We start from the raw sequence: 18583 nt of genomic DNA on the forward strand, positions 1-18583 counted from the left end.
TCTTATTTGTTGTATCTTTATCTTGTTTGTACATATTTGATTGCATTTTGCCTCTCCTAGTAGAACATGAGCTCCTGTTTTCCTCTTTTCTTGTATCCCCAACATTTAAAATAATGCCAGGAACATAGGTAAGCTCTTAATAAACTCTTGTTGACTAAATGATAGTTTTATAAATTTTTGTAAAGCTTTTTTATTTTCAAAATATATACATAAATAGTTTTCAACATTCACTCTTGCAAAACTTTGTGTTCCTTTTTTTTTCTCCATCCCTTCCCCCCACTCTTCCCTTACACATTTTAAATGGAATTTCTCTTTTTATCTTTTGCTGCTGGACTTTGTTGATAACACAGGGAAATGCCTATCATTTATGTAGATTTATTTTGTATCCTACAATTTTGCTAAAGTTGTGAATTGTTTCTAGTAATTTTTTTAGTTGATTCTCTAGGATTCTGTAAGTATAACATTGTATCTTCTGCAAAGAGCGATACTTTGATTTCCTCATTACCTACACTAATTCCTTTAATTTCTTCTTGTTCTCTTATTGCTGAAATTTACATTTCTAGTACAATATTGAAAGTAATGGTGATAGTGGACAACCTTGTTCCACCCCTAATCTTGTTGACAATGTTATAAGTTTATCTGCATCATATATGATGTTTTTTTATGGCTTTAAATAGATACTATTTTAAGGAAAACTCCATTTATTTCCATACTATTTAGTATTTTTAATAGGAATATGGATATGGATTTTTGCCAAATGCTTTTTCTGCATGTATTGAAATAATCATGTGATTTCTGTTAGTTTGATTATTGATATAGTTATTTATGCTAATAGTTTTCTTAATATTGTACCAACCATGCATGCCTGCTATAAATCTTATTTGATCATGATATCCTGATGATAACTGGCTGTAATCTCTTTGGTAATATTTGATTTAAGATTTATGCATCAATATCCTCAAGGCATTTGGTTTATAATTTTCTTTCTCAGTTTTGCCCCTATCTGATTTAGTTGTCAGCATCTATCTGCGCCATAAAAGGAATTTGATGGGACTCCTTCTGTCTCCATTCAGTTTACTCCAAAGATTTATCATACCTAACTCTTCTAAAATTCTATTTACGTCCTTACCTTCTTTCTTATTTTGTGGTTTGGTGTGTCTAGTTGTAAAGGAGGAGGTTGAGATCCCACAATAATGTTTTGCTGTCTATTTATTCTTTCAACTCTCTTAACCCTCCTCTAGGTATTTGGATGCTATACCATTTGGTGCATATGTTTAGTACTAATATTACTCCATTATCTATTATACCCTTTCACAAGATGTAGCTTACTTCCTTATCTTTAATTAGATTTTTTTTGCTTTTGCTTGATCTGAGATTAGGATCACTACTCCTGTTTGTTTGTTTTTTAATTCACCTTAATAATATATAATATTATTCTGCTCCAGCCTTTTACCCTTACTTTATATGTACCAATCTACTTTAAATGTGTTTCTTTTAAACAATATTGTAGAATTCTGGCTTTTAATCTGGTCTACTATCCACTTCTGTTTTATGGAAGTTTTCACCCTATTCACATTCACAGGAAAAATTACTAACTGTATTTCCCACTATCTTATTTTTTTCTAAATTATATATTTTTTCTTTTCCTTTCCCCCTTTCCTTCCTCACCAATGTTTTGCTTCTACCATCTCCCTCCCCTTTTGTAGCCTCTCACCCTTCCTTATCCCTTTCACCTTCTACTTCTGTTCTCCCTTCTATCATCTCCCCCTTTTTTTCCCCTTTATCTTCCTACTTCTATATCAGATGAGCCAAGTTTCTATACTAAACTAAATATGTTTGATATTTTCTCTTTGACTCAAATCTGATGAAATTAAGGTTCATAAAATGCTCATCACCCTCCCTTCTTTCCCTCAATTGCAATAGGTTTATTTTGTTTCTTTTGCCTCTTCATGTGATGCAATTTACTCCATTTCACTTCCCTTTCCTCTTTGTCCAGTACCATCTATTTTCCATCCATAGCTTCTTTTGTATATCATTAAAGTCTAGTCAAATTATACCAATATCCTCTAAGTATACCCCTAACAAAATTTTCAAGAAATAAACTTGTCATTTTCCCATATAGGGATGAAAACATTTTAACCTTTTAAAACATATTTTTCTACTCTTTTTACCTTTTTATACTTCTCTTGAGTTCTGTACTTAAAAATCAAATTTTCTCTTCAGCTTTGGTCTTTTCATCAAAAATCAATAAAAATCCCCTATTTATTTAATGTCTATCTTTCCCTGAAAGATATTGCTAAATTTTGCTGAATAGTTGATTCTTGCTTGCAGACTATGCTCCTTTGCCTTTCAGAATATCATCTTCCAGGCCTTTTGGTCGTTTAATATGGAACTGCCAGGTCCTAGGTAATCCTAATTGTGGCTGCTTGATATTTGAATTGTTTCTTCTTTATCTGAAAATTCTGAAATTGAACCAAGACATTCCTTGGAGTTTTCATTTGGTGTCTCTTTCCCCAGGTAATTGGTGGATTATTTCAATAGCTATTTTACCCTCTGGTTCTAAGACATCCAGGGTAGTTTTCCTTGATTATTTCTTGAAAGTTGTTGTCTAGGCTCTTTTTATTTCATTGTGGTTTTCAGTTAGTCCAATAACTCTTAGATTATCTTTTCTGGATCTCATTTCCAAGTCAGTTATTTCTGTGAAGAGGTATTTTACATTTTTTCTTTTTCTTTCTTTTTTTTTTTTTTTGTTTAACTGATTCTTGATATCTCATTGAGTTGCTTCCATTTGTTGAATTCTAATTTTTACTGAATTATTTTCTTTAGATGGCTTTTTTATAATCTCCTTTTGCATTTGTCCAATTGATTTTTTAAAAGACTTTTTGGGTCATTGGATTTTTTTTCCATTTCACAAATTCTGTTTTTCAAAGCACTGTTTTCTTTTTTCCATTTTCCAAATGTACTTTTTTCCAAAAGTATTCTTTAAAGAGTAATTTTCTTCAAACAATTTGTGTTTCCTTTTCCAGAGCTCTCATTTCTTCTTCCTATTTTTCTTCTAACCCTCTTTTCAGATCCTTTTTGAATTCTTCCAAGAGAGCTTTGCGAGATGGAGACAACTTATATCACTCTTTGAGGCTTCATCTGGAGATGTTTTGCCTTTATTGTCTTCAAGCTTTGAGGTCTGTTCTTCTGTGGCTCAATAAAAACATTTATTGTCAGAGCTCTTTTTTGTTGTTGTTGTTCATTTTTAATCATTGAGATCTGCTCTTAGGACAAAGGGGGCATTGTCCTAAGCTTCCTCTGGGGCTTGTGCGGCCGACTTTTTTCCTGTGCTGGCATTCAGGGGCTTACCATTTTCCTTCTGTAATTGTGTTGGAGATCTCACAGCTAGTCTTCTCATCCACTGGCTTCTGAACCAGACCGGAGTAACAAACATTGCTATATTTTGACTATGAGTCTCCCACTACATTCCCCAGATATGGGGAATCCTCTCCTCCATAGATCTCCCTGCACTGCAGTGTACTACACTGTACATGCACTGGTTTGCAAATCCCTCCTCCAAAACTGCATGATTGAGATAAGCCTTTCCTGCAGTTATTCAAAAACATATTCTGCTAGAAATTTGTTACACTCCAAATATTTGTGGTTCTGTCTCTAAAATCCATTGATCTGAGGGAAGCCAGGAAGAGCTTGGAGAAAGACCTATCTATTCTCTACCATTTTGGCTCAATACCTCTCTTTTGTAAATTGTAAACCATTAAATACAGAGTTGTTTTTAGATTTTAGGTGTTTTTATGACAAATATTTTACTAATCAGGAAAATTTTACTACAAAATATTATCACTTTTGGGTGTGTGCGTGAGAGAGAGAGAGAGAGAGAGAGAGAGAGAAAGAAATCCTTTGGCACAGCTTTAATTATACCTTAGCTCTGGGTGTTATTAGTCAAAGGGAGATCTCACATAAATCAATGAAGAGGTCTTCCAAGGTATAACATTATGATACTTTATAATACCTACTACAATTTGAATCAAACTGAAGTGACTCATTCTCTTCATAACAAGCCTACATTTTGAGCACTTGGAAGGAAATGACTAAAAGAACAAAAGTAAAGAAAAAGAATTTAAGCAATAGTGGCCATAATAATGTCTGTAATAATAATATTTCTTGTTTAGTTATTTCTAATTATTTATGATCTGTTTTGGGGTTTTTTGGCAAAGATACTGCCATTTTTTCTTAAAGCTCACTTTTTAGTTATGGAACTGAAGCAAACAGGGCTAAGTGTCTTGCCCAGAATTACATGGTTAAATGTTTGAGGCCAGATTTGAAGTCAGGAAGATGAATCTTCCTATCTCCAGGTTCATTCCTCTATCTAAGATGCTACCTGGATGCATATGTTGATAAGTACAGTAGCAGTAATAACTTTGTCTTATTTCTCTATTTTTATATTATTCACATGCTTAGAGAGGAACAAATAGAATGATATTATCTTTTTTCATAATGGAGTAAAATTGAGATGACTAATAATATTCTATTTCACATTTCAGAACATGGCATTTAAATAATAGAAGTGTTCATTGCCAACTATAGGTATAATTAGGTCATGCTCCCTATGTTGGCAGCCAAAGACTTTGATCTAAGCAGAAAGTGATGAGCACAACTATTTCAGGGTAGTAAGAAAATTGTCCCCCCATAGAAATTACAGCAGCATGTTGTCATAATATTCTTTTTAAAAGATATTTTAATTGGAGAAAGATACTAAACTCAGATTCTACATGGAAATGGAACATCTCTTTTGATCATCATAAGGTTAGTATTTTAAAGTCTCAAATCCTTGTGCTGTTAAAAAGTTGAGGAGCTGCATTTCAGATCTTTAATATGAGTATGGTTGATTCTTGTTTTTGTTTTTGTTTTTTATATTTTAACAAATTAACTGGTTAATTTTAAATGACAGCATACCTCTACTAATTTATTTCCTTGGGTGCAAAAATAGAAATATTATTAAAACCACAACAAAAATATTTAACTATGCCCACAATTTCACCAGATCACATTAATATTATCTCTTTTAATAGGACATTCTGTTTTTAACTTGGTGTGGTCAGATTTTAATATTGCCACAATTACTTAAAAGTTCTTTTGAGTCCTTCTGACTATTATGATTCTTTAAAATGAAATTTATGTTATCATACTGTTCAATGTACCATCATAGTTCCCCAGAGAAAATGATAAAAGATTGCTCTAGTAGGGTTATAGAGCAGGAAATTTAAGTATTGCCTCACAATGGAGTCACTATTCAAGAACTCAATCAAACTCAGTGGCCTGAAAGAGTAAAAACTAAGCAACTTCTCTTAACTTGGCATAAGAGCCTACATGTCTAACAAACAGTGACCCTTGATATCTCAAAAAAAAACTATCAAATAGGGAAAAGTTTAGTTGAAATATCAAATATTTACAATTTATGATCCTTACCCCCCAAAAGTATACCATTCTTTGGATATCATTGAATATTAATGATACATACCATAAATTTCTGGATGTAGCATCAGAAAGACCTGGCTTCAAATTCCTTTTAGATACCTACTAGCTACATAACTATTTGAATTAGACTGGGAATTTCTTGAGAGTGGGGAATGATTTTTTTAAACTTTTCTTTCCCCAGTGCTTAGCACTAGTCCTAGCACATAGTAGAAGTTTGGCAAAAATCTACTTACTAATGTACTGACTATATAATCTTGGGTAAATCAATTCACTTCTGTGTGACTTAGTTTCTTCATTTGGATATTATATTGTGTATATATAGTGTGTACATATAGATATTATATTACTAAAGTTTCTAAAGTCCCAGAGTTCTTGTCATAACCAAAGAAGATAATCTATGTAATTATTTAACAAAATCTCAAAGAGGACTTCTGGCCAAGGTGGCGGCGAGGAGGCACACGGCTATGTAAGCTCTGCATTTTCTCTCAGAATCCATCTCCTTACAAGCCTCTGAATTGATGCCTGACTGAAAAAAACCCCACAAATAGTTACCAAGAGAAGACATCCTTGAGATTCGCCAGGAAAGGTCTGTTTTTGCTCGAGGGTGGGACGGTTTTAGATCCGGCACAGGCTGAGGGCAGCAGCAGTGAGAGCTCGTCAGGCAGCTCATAGCCTAGCAGACCTGAGGGGGTTGGGGTGTGATCTCAGCCGTCTCTGTGGGGAGAGCTTTGCTACAGGCTTGGATACTTTACCCTGGTAGCAAATCAGTAAGCCCAGCAGAGAAGCTAAAAACACTGGGACTGAAGAATATATCTCCAAACAGCTGGAGTTTCCCGGGATCTGGCCACCCCTCCCCAACAGTGACTCAGCATGCTCTCAGAGTCTCAGAGTGCAGGCGTAACACAGTCCTGCTAGTGCCTCACTGCTGCCCCCTGCAGTGTGTAGAGAATGCTCAGTAACACCACCCAGCCCCTCCCCCCAAAAAAGCAGATTCCATTTGGGGTTTTTTTCTTTTTTTTCTTTGCTAGTTTGTCTCTGATTCTTCTCTGACAAAATGAGCAAAAAATTGAAAAGGACCTTAACTTTTTATGGACAGCTTTTATATGGACAGAGAGCAGACTCTAAACCCTAAGGAGACAAAAAGCAGACTGTCTCCAGGTGAATCCCCAAAGGAGGAGATCATCTGCTCCTCAGCACAGATGAATCTCATAGAAGAAATTAAAAAGGCTTTCACAAGAGAACTAGAAGAAAAATGGGAAAATGAGAGGGAGGCTTGGCAAGAGAGTCTGGAGAAGTCATCCCATTCATTTAAAGACAGAGTGGATAAAGAAATCAAATCCTTGAAAAAAAGGATTAGTGAACTGGAAACAGAAAATAGCTCTCTAAAAAATAAAATTGACAAAATGGAAAAACATTCCATAGAACAAATAGGACAATTAGAAAAACATATAAAAAAAGTGAATGAAGAAAATACTTCTTTGAAAATCAGAATCGAGCAAATGGAATTGCATGACTTGAGGAGACAAGAAGAATCAGTCAAGCAAAACCAAAAAAATCAAACAATGGAGAAAAATGTGAAATACCTTCTTGGGAAAACAGCAGACCTGGAAAATAGGTCTAGGAGAGACAATCTGAGAATTATTGGACTCTCAGAAAAAAATATGATGAAAAAAAGAGCCTGGACCCTATTTTCCAGGAAATTATCAAAGAGAATTGCCCAGAAGTCATAGAAACAAAGGGTAAAATAGACATTGAAAGGATTCATCAATCACTTACTGAAAGGGATCCTAAAATCAAAACACCATGAAATATCGTGGCCAAATGGCAGAACCCCCAAATGAAGCAAAAAATACTCCAAGTGGCTAGAAAAACCCAATTCAAATATAGAGGAGCCACAATAAGGATCACCCAAGATCTAGCAGCATCCACATTAAAAGATCAAAGGGCCTGGAATATGATATTCCGAAAAGGTAAGGAACTCGGGATGCAACCAAAAATAACTTACTCAGCCAAAATGAGCATCTTTTTCCAGGGAAGAAGATGGTCATTCAATGAAATAAGTGAATTTCACCTATTTTTGATGAAAAAACCAGAACTTAACAAGAAGTTTGATCTACAAATATAGAACTCAAGAGAAACCTAAAAAGGTAAATAAAATCTTGGGAACTATATTTCTGCTGTAAAGATGTATAAAAAATACATGTATACCTTGTTCTAGAAATTAGAGGTGGAAAGGACATTGTATCAGAAAAAGGGTAAAGTGGCGGTACTACATCTCACAAAGAGGCAAAGGAAACCTATTATATCTGAGAGAAAGAATGGAGGGGGATGAATATAGTGGGTATTTTACTGCCATCAGAATTGGCTTTAAGAGAAAAAAATTTAGACATATTCAATTTATGGTGAAACTTCTCCCATCTCATTGAAAAGTGAGAAGGGAAAAGTGAAAAGGGAAGGAATAAGCTAAGCAGAAGGGAATACAGAAACTGTAAGGGAAAGGAGTAAGACAGGAGGAGGAACTCTAAGGTAGGGAGGAGGGATACTAAAAAGGGAGGGCTGTGAAAAGCAAGTGGTGCTCACAAGTTTAATACTGGGAAAGGGGGTAAAGGGGAAAGAAGGGAGAAAAGCATAAACAGGGGTTAACAAGATGACAAGTAATACAGAATTGGTAATTTTAACCATAAATGTGAATGGGGTAAACTCACCCATAAAGAGGAAGCAGTTAGCAGAATGGATTAAAAGCCAGAATCCTACAATATGTTGTTTGCAGGAAACACACCTGAAGCAGGGAGATACATGCAGAATAAACATAAAAGGTTGGAGCAAAATCTACTATGCTTCAGGTGAAGTCAAAAAAACAGGGGTAGCCATCCTGATCTCAGATCAAGCAAAAACAAAAATTGATCGAATTAAAAGAGATAAGGAAGAGCACTATATCTTGCTAAAGGGTAGCATAGATAATGAAGCAATATCATTATTAAACATATATGCACCAAGTTGTGTAGCATCTAAATTCTTAAAAGAGAAATTAAGAGAGCTGCAAGAAGAAATAGCAAAACTATAAGAGTGGGAGATCTCAACCTTGCACTCTCAGAATTAGATAAATCAAACCACAAAATAAATAAGAAATAAGTCAAAGAGGTAAATAGAATACTAGAAAAGTTAGATATGATAGATCTCTGGAGAAAATGAAATGGAGACAGAAAGGAGTACACTTTTTTTTAGCAATTCATGGGACCTATACAAAAATAGACCACATATTAGGACATAAAACCTCAAACTCAAATGCAGTAAGGCAGAAATAGTAAATGCGTCCTTTTCAGACCACGATGCAATACAAATTACACTCAACAAAAAGCCAGGGGAAAGTAGACCAAAAAATAATTGGAAACTAAATAATCTCATACTAAAGAATGATTGGGTGAAACAGCAAATCATAGACATAATTAATAACTTCACCCAAGAAAATGACAATAATGAGACATCATACCAAAATGTGTGGGATTCAGCCAAAGCGGTAATAGGGGGAAATTTCATATCTCTAGAGGCCTACTTGCATAAAATACAGAAAGAGAAGGTCAATGAATTGGGCTTGCAACTAAAAATGCTAGAAAAGGAACAAATTAAAACCCCCAGTCAATCACTAAACTTGAAATTCTAAAAGTAAAAGGAGAGATCAAAAAAATTGAAAGTTAAAAAAAACTATTGAATTAATTAATAAAACTAAGAGTTGGTTCTATGAAAAAACCAACAAAATAGACAAACAGTAAATGTGATTTAAAAAAGGAAAGAGGAAAATCAAATTGTTAGTCTTAAAAATGAAAAGGGAGAACTCACCACTAATTAAGAGGAAATCAGAGCAATAATTAGGAATTACTTTGCCCAAATTTATGGCAATAAATTCGACAACTTAAATGAAATGGAAGAATACCTTCAAAAATATAGCTTTCCCAGATTAACAGAGGAAGAAGTAAATACCCTAAACAGTCCCATCTTGGAAAAAGAAATAGAACAAGCTATTAACCAACTCTCTAAGAAAAAATCCCCAGGACCAGATGGATTTACATGTGAATTCTACCAAACATTTAAAGAACAATTAACTCCAATGATATATAAACTATTTGAAAAAATAGGGATTGAAGGAGTCCTACTAAACTCCTTTTATGACTCAGTCATGGTGAAGCAATATCAATATTAAACATATATGCACCAAGTAAACCAGGTAGGCTGAAAACAGAGAAAGAAAATTATAGATCAATCTCACTAATGAATATTGATGCTAAAATCTTAAAAAAAATATTAGCAAAAAGATTATAGAAAATCATTCCCAGGATAATACACTATGACCAAGTAGGATTTATACCAGGAATGCAGGGCTGGTTCAATATTAGGAAAACTATTAGCATAATTGACTATATCAATAACCAAACTGACAAAAAACATATGATCATCTCAATAGATGCAGAAAAAGCATTTGATAAAATCCAACATCCATTCCTAATAAAAACACTTGAGAATATAGGAATAAAGGGACTTTTTTCTTAAAATAGTCAGGAGCATATATTTAAAACCATCAGTAAGCATCATATGCAATGGGGAAAAACTGGAACCTTTCCCAGTAAGATCTGGAGTGAAGCAAGGTTGCCCACTGTCACCATTATTATTCAATATTGTATTAGAAACACTAGCCTCAGCAATAAGAGTCGAGAAAGAGATTAAAAGAATCAGAATAGGCAACGAGGAAACCAAACTATCACTCTTTGCAGATGATATGATGGTATACTTAGAGAACCTCAGAGATTCTACTAAAAAGCTATTAGAAATAATCCATAACTTTACCAAAGTTGGAGGTTATAAAATAAATCCCCATAAATCCTCAGCATTTTTATACATCACCAACAAAACCCAACAGCAAGAGATACAAAGAGAAATTCCATTCAAAATAATGGTTAATAGCATAAAATATTTTGGAATCTATCTACCAAAGGAAAGTCAGGAATTATATGAGCAAAATTACAAAAAACTTTCCACACAAATAAAGTCAGACTTAAATAATTGGAAAAATATTAAGTGCTCCTGGACAGGCCGAGCGAATATAATAAAGATGACAATACTTCCTAAACTAATCTATTTATTTAGTGCTATACCAATCAGACTTCCAAGGAAATATTTTAATGATCTAGAAAAATAACAACAAAATTCATATGGAATAATAAAAGGTCGAGAATCTCAAAAGAATTAATGAAAAAAAAATCAAATGAAGGTGGCCTAGCTGTACCTGATCTAAACTATATTATAAAGCAGCAGTCACCAAAACCATTTGGTATTGGCTAAGAAATAGATCAGTTGATCAGTGAAATAAGTTAGGTTCACAAGACAGAATAGTCAACTATAGCAATTTAGTGTTTGACAAACCCAAAGATCCTAACTTTTGGGATAAGAATTCATTATTTGACAAAAACTGCTGGGGTAACTGGAAATTAGTATGGCAGAAATTAGGCATGGACCCACACTTAACACCATATACCAAGATAAGATCAAAATGGGTCCATGATTTAGACATAAATAACGACACTATAAATAAATTGGAGGAACATAGGATAGTTTATCTCTCAGACTTGTGGAGGAGGAAGAAATTTGTGACCAAAGATGAACTAGAGACCCTTATTGATCACAAAATAGAAAATTTTGATTACATCAAATTAAAAAGCTTCTGTACAAACAAAACTAATGCAAACAAGATTAGAAGGAAAGCAACGAACTGGGAAAACATTTTCACAGTTAAAGGTTCTGATAAAGGCCTCATTTCCAAAATATATAGAGAACTGATTCTAATTTATAAGAAACCAAGCCATTCTCCAATTGACAAATGTTCAAAGGATATGAACAGACAATTTTCAGATGATGAAATTGAAATTATTACCACTCATATGAAAGAGTGTTCCAAATCATTATTAATCAGAGAAATGCAAATTAAGACAACTCTGAGATACCACTACACACCTGTCAGATTGGCTAAGATGACAGGAAGAAATAATGATGTTTGTTGGAGGGGATGCGGGAAAACTGGGACACTGATGCATTTGTTGGTGGAGTTGTGAATCCAACCATTCTGGAGAGCAATCTGGAATTATGCCCAAAAAGTTATCAAACTGTGCATACCCTTTGACCCAGCAGTGCTACTACTGGGCTTATACCCCAAGGAGATACTAAAGAAGGGAAAAGGACCTGTATGTGCCAAAATGTTTGTGGCATCCCTGTTTGTAGTAGCTAGAAACTGGAAAATGAATGGATGCCCATCAATTGGAGAATGGTTGGGTAAATTGTGGTATATGAATGTTATGGAATATTATTGTTCTGTAAGAAATTCCCAGCAGGATGAATACAGAGAGCCTTGGAGAGACTTACATGAACTGATGCTAAGTGAAATGAGCAGAACCAAGAGATCATTATATACGTCAACAACGATACTGTATGAAGATGTACTCTGATTGAAGTGGATTTCTTTGACAAAGAGACCTAATTCAGTTTCAGTTGATCAATGATGGACAGAAACAGCTACACCCAAAGAAAAAAACACTGGGCAATGAATGTAAACTGTTGCATTTTTGTTTTTATTCCTGGGTTATTTTTACCTTATGAATGCAATTCTTCCTGTGCAACAAGAAAACTGTTTGGTTCTGCACACATATATTGTATCTAGGATATACTATGACATATTCAACATATATAGGACTGCTTGCCATCTAGGGGAGGGGATGGAGGGTGGAAGGGAAAAATCAGAACAGAAGTGAGTGCAAGGGATAATGTTGTAAAAAAATTACCCTGGCATGGGTTGTATCAATAAAAAGCTATTGGAAAAAAAAAAAAAGAACCCTAGCTATAGTTTATCAGTGAAGAATATAGCCCAAAGTTGAGCTGCAGAACAGATCTCAGAAAATAACAGTAGGGGGCAGCTAGATGGCATAGTGGATAGAACACGAGCCCTGAAGTCAGGAGAACTTGAGTTCAAATCTGACCTCAGATACTTAACACTTCCTAGCTGTGTGCTCCTGGGCAAATCACTTAACCCCAATTACCTCAGCAAATAAATAAAAAAAGAAAGAAAGAAAGAAAAAGAACAGTAAAAAGGACCTAAAACTTGGAGCATCATTCTCCATTCCTTGGTACTCTAACTTGATTACACCAATAGCTGCTAAAACATAAATTTAAAAAGAAAGAATAAGAAAAGGAAACCTGGGTTCATATTCAAAGAAAGTAATGGGAGGAAATGTTGCTCCTTTTTCAATAAGAAATACCAAATAGTCCCAAGCACAAAAAGAGTTCTTGTAAGAACTTTAAAAAATTGAAAAAAAATTAAATAAGGGAGATTTAGAAAAAATTATCAAAAATAAGAGAAATCCAAGAAAATACAGAAAATTATAAAATCAATCTACTTGAAATGGGCAATCAAAAACTTAAGAAAGTAAATAATTCCATGAAAATTAGAATTGGTCAAAAGGAAGCTAATGACATTCTAAGATCCCAAGAAATAATAAAACAAAATCAAAAGAAGAAAAATTATAAGAGAATATGAAGCATCTCATCAGGAAAAAAAAAAAACAAATCAAGAGAAAAGATTAAGGAGAAATAATAGAGGAATAATCTGAAAACTGTGATTTAAAAAAGAATCTTGACTCAATATTTCAAAAAGTTAATAAGGAAAATTGCCAAGAAATTCTAAAACAAAAAGGCAAAGGAGAAATAGAAAAAAAAAAAAAAGAAAACATTGATCACCACTTAAAAGCATTCCAAAGCTCCCAGGTAAAGGGGAAAAAATGGAATCAACAAGAAAAATTAATCACAATATGATGTAGATACATCCCTTCCAACATTCATCATTATTTTTTCCTGTCATCATAGCCAATCTGACAGGTGTGTAGTGGTATCTCAGAATTGTCTTAATTTGCATTTCTCTGATCAATAGTGATTTGGAACACTCATTTCTTCATTTGAGAATTGTCTGTTCATATCCTTTGACCATTTATTAATTGGAGAATGGCTTGATTTCTTATAAATTAGAGTCAATTCTCCATATAGTTTGGAAATGAGGCCTGTATCAGAACCTTTAACTGTGAAGATGTTTTCCCATTTTGTTGCTTCCCTTCTAATCTTATTTGCATTAGTTTTGCTTGTACAAAGGCTTTTTAATTGGATGTAATCAAAATTTTCTATTTTGTGATCAATAAGGATCTCTAGTTCTTCTTTGGTCACAAATTTCTTCCTCCTCCACAAGTCTGAGAGATAAACTATCCTATGTTCCTCTAATTTATTTATAATCTTGTTCTTTATGCCTAAATCATGGACCCATTTTGATCTTATCTTGGTACATGGTGTTAAGTGTGGGTCCATGCCTAATTTCTGCCATACTAATTTCCAGTTACCCCAGCAGTTTTTGTCAAATAATGAATTCTTATCCCAAAAGTTAGAATCTTTGGGTTTGTTTAGTGTTTACCAGATTGCTATAGTTGACTATTTTGTCTTGTGAACCTAACCTAACCTATTCCACTGATCAACTAATCTGTTTCTTAGCCAATACCAAATGGTATCTTTATTATATTCGCTCAGCCTATTCAAGAGCACTTAATATTTTTCAAATTATTTAAATCCAACTTTATTTGTGTGGAAAGTTTTTTTTTGTAATTTTGCTCACATAATTCCTGACTTTCCTTTGGTAGATAGATTCCCAAATATTTTATGCTGCCAACAGTTACTTTGAATGGAACTTCTCTTTGTATCTCTTGCTGTTAGATTTTGTTGGTGATGTATAAAAATGCTTTGTATTTATGGGGATTTATTTTGTATCCTGCAACTTTGCTAAAGTTATGAATTATTTCTAATAGCTTTTTAGTAGAATCTCTGGAGTTCTCTAAGTATACCATCATATCATCTGCAAGGAGTGATAGTTTGATTTCCTCATTATGGCTAGGGTTCTTAATCACACAGTCTAGCAAATGCTCTTGCTCTCTGTGGTTTGTTGAGTCACTGAAAACCCTTTCTGTCCTGGAACTGAAACCAGGGACTTTGTTCTTCTGTAAGTTCAGAGCCAACAGGATTCCTTTCCTTTGCTACTGCACTGATCAGGTATGTGTAAGCTCCTTCTTCTTCTCCCTCCCCCTCCCCACGACAGCTGCAGACCAGGCTATGTCTGCTCAGCATAGTTATGCTTGGTATCCTTTGCCAATGGAAGTTCCTTAGATCTTCTTACTCAGTTGTCAAACTCAACTCTGTCTCTGACATGAGAGTTTCTGAGACTGAGGTTGCCTCCCAACCCCAGCTGCTCCCAGGGCTTGTTGATTATAGATTCTGCAGTCAGATTGGAGGTGTTGCACTTCACTCAAGCTGAAACCCTTGGTGTCTGCTCATATTGTTTTAGAACAACCACTTAATTTTAACTTTTGTTTTTTCCTCTGCTCTATATTCCCTCTTTTTGTTGAGAAAATTTGGAGAGCTGAAAAATTTTTGACCTACTCTGCCATCTTCCCAGAATCCTCAATTCTGCCTCATGAAAGAGGAAGAAAACAAATTTTTAGTAAACACCCACTATGCACCAGAGATTGTAGTTAGATTTTTTAAACAATATTTCCTCAGTTGAGGAAACTGGGGCTGAGAAAAGTTAAATAACTTGCCCAGAGTCACATAACTATTATGTATCTACATTTGGATTAGAATTAAGATCATGCCTCTAGGCCCCACCTAGCTTCCTTTTGAGTAGTTCCTGTGCTTCCCTATTTCTGTGCTTGTTTCTATTGTACCCCCTTGCTTTCAAAACACTCCTTTCACAAGAATTTCTCTAATCCTTGCCCTCTCCCCACACTTAAAATTGACACTTTGACATTTTCAAGTGACAATCTTTTGAAACTTCCCAATGATTCAGTTCTGATATAGGCTAACCAGACATTCACTAGGCGAACCTATACAGACTCACAATTTGTGTATTTATACTCTACCAATTCTCACAGTTAACCAGGAGCTCAATACTTTAGGATTGCCTGTTTTTGTAAGAAGTTAATTCATCTTCCTATTTTTTCATTTCATCTCTGTTTTCCTGGTGGTGGTAGTACTAGAAGTAGTAGTAGGATGTATAGAGTATTCAAGGAGAAGTAGTACCTCTGGTGTGAGGGCTTGCTGAGCCCTTTTCTGGACTGCTCACTCACATTTGGGGTCCATCTATCAACCAACTCTCACCTGTGGCTCCAAGAAGCTATGGCATGCAAAACAGTCACATTCTGGTAAATTATCTAGGCAGATGTACTAAAGGAGATTGAGGGTAGACAATAGACTTTAAACCAGTTGGTAAGTTAGAGGGATAGCTACCCTATGCACGTGAAGACTTCTCCCATTGGAATGAGCAGAAGAGAACAATTTGTTCCAATGACCATGAAGGCAGTTGAAGCAGGCATTGTAGGAAAGCTTAGAGTTTGGTCAGACATGAAAATAGTAAGTTTATCCATTACATTCCAGGTTATCACTAGTCATTGATTTTTGTTTTGCTACTGGATTTTGATGAGTCCGGAAGACAGAGTGAGGCTGAAGGCTTTATGAATGTCTCTGTCACTTACATCCAATTTACATTCAAGTCAAAACATCACTCCTTCATAATGTCATTGGTCTAGTTGGAAAACAAAAGATGAACAGCTTCAGATCCCTGAAAAACAAATCAATCTTTGCTTCTAGTCTAGATTCTCTTTCCCTTGAAGGGAGAAACAAAGGAAATATCCAATATATAACCCAAATCAATTTAGAACAGGTAATTTATTCCCATAGAGAAAAAGGTAATGCTAAGCAATAAAGAATCATTGAATGATTAGAACTTATCACTTGTAATAAAATTTGTTTTGAAAATCAACTAATGGGAAAGAAAGTTGTTTTGTTCAACTACTAACCAAGCATTCCTCTTTTCTCTTCCATTACGCACAATCCAATCAAATGATTTTCTTTCCAGAGCCTTCTCATTGTCACTTTTTCCCTGATGCCAATATCAACTTACTATTGCTACTGCCTGTGCCTTAGCTCCAGTATACTCTATTATCTCTACTTTATCACATTTTTTGGTCTTTTGATTTCTCAAGGTCAGTGCTAGCGTAAAAGAACCACTCTAGCTCTTAGAATCCAGCATGGGACTTTGAATATAAGAAGGTTTTATGACAAATGATTTTTGAATGAATGGATAAATATGCAAATGACCAATCAAAATCATTTTATCAGATTCATTTTTAGTTTCAATTAAGGCATTGGATAAAACATGTTTGTTTACTATAAATCTGGATTTAGTGAGCCAGTACTTTTTATATTAGAAAACATGTACCATAGGAGATTCAGGGCAATTTCATTTCAGCATGGTTCTACAATGTCCATACCCTGAGTATAACCACTTAGAATATCAGTGGTCATAAGCATTCAAAAGTCACTATCATAGACATTCAAATGAAGGATTTTGGCACTTTCCAAAAATATATGCTTTAGAAATGTATCTTTTTTTTAATAATGTGAAAGAAGTATATTTCATTATTAAAGTTTTGCTGTCCTTATTCTTCACCTCTTTAGACTCTACTGCTAATTCAAAGCTCTCTCACTCTCACATCTCTGCTATTTATTGTGAACTTTCCCAATTTGGGCCAGTCATAGGTAGGATCAATGGGAAAAGATGAAGATTGACAAAGTGGAGAAAAGGTAAAGTTCTGATCTACTACTTAATGTTTATTTTAAAATATTTCTCCCCAATTATATGTAAAACAATTTTTAAACATCTTACAAAGTTTAGAGTTTCAACTTCTATCTTTTTTTTTTGCCCCTCTTTTCCCCAAATTGTAAACAACCTGATCCAGGTTTATACATGTGCAATCATGTAAATATTTCCTTATTAATCATTTTGTGCAAATAAACTTGAACAACAAAAAAGATAGTGAGAAATAGTATGCTTTTGTCTGTATTTTGTTGGCATTAGTTCTTTCTCTGGAGGCAGATGGCATTTTTATCATGAGTCCTTTAAGATGTCTTGATAGCTAAATCATCACAGAAATTGTACTTCTGCTTCTATTCATTTCATTTTCTATTAGTTCATGTAAATATTTCTTTTTCTGAAATATTCCATTATAATCATATACCACAACTTATTCAACTATTCCTCAACTGATGAGCATCCCTTCTATTTCCAATTCTTAGCCACCACTAAAAGAGTAGCTATAAACATTTTTTATGTATAAATGTCCTTTTCCCATTATATATATATATATAATTAATCAGATTAAGAACTTATATCTCAAATTAATGAAGAAATTTATAAAATCCATGAGAATTTGAGTCATTCTTCAATTTTTAACTGGTTAAAGGATGTGAACAAGCAGATTTTTTGCTAGAGAAATTGAAAGAATTTATAGTTAAAATATTCTATAAATTATTCTTGACAAGAAATGAAAATTAAAATAACCTTGAGATATCACTTTCCTCCAATGAGATTGACTAAAATGATTAAAAAGGAAAATGAGAATTGTTGGAAGGTCTAGTTCCAAAAATGAATAGGGAAAAAGAAAAAGAACCTATGTTCCAAAATATTTACAAGAGCTCTCTTTGCAAAAGCAAAAATGCTCAACAATTGGGGAATGACTGAACAATTTGTGGTAAAAGATATTTATGAAATACTATTGTACTGCAAGAAAAGATGAACTCTTTGTAGGGGGGAAATGAGTATCTGAATGAAATATGAGTACTGAAACAAGCAGAACCAAAAACATTATTTACAGTAATAGTAGTATTGTTTTAACAATAATTTTGTATGATTAAGTCATTTTGACTATTAGAAATACCCAAGTTAACTACAAAGAACTTATGAAGAAAGACAACACTCAGAAAAAGAGCTGATGAATAGAAATATGTACAGAATGATTTTATATATGTGTGTATACTTATACTCATACATACATATATATAAGCATATATACATAAACAAAGATACATGTGTTTTGTCTTATGATAGCCATATTTATGGAAGGGAAAAAAGAAAAAAGAGAAATGTGCATAATAGTTTTATTCTATGCATGTATAGATGAACACACACAGATTTCTA

This window comes from Sarcophilus harrisii, chromosome 3 (genome assembly GCF_902635505.1).
Source record: "Sarcophilus harrisii chromosome 3, mSarHar1.11, whole genome shotgun sequence".
Taxonomy (NCBI): domain Eukaryota; kingdom Metazoa; phylum Chordata; class Mammalia; order Dasyuromorphia; family Dasyuridae; genus Sarcophilus; species Sarcophilus harrisii.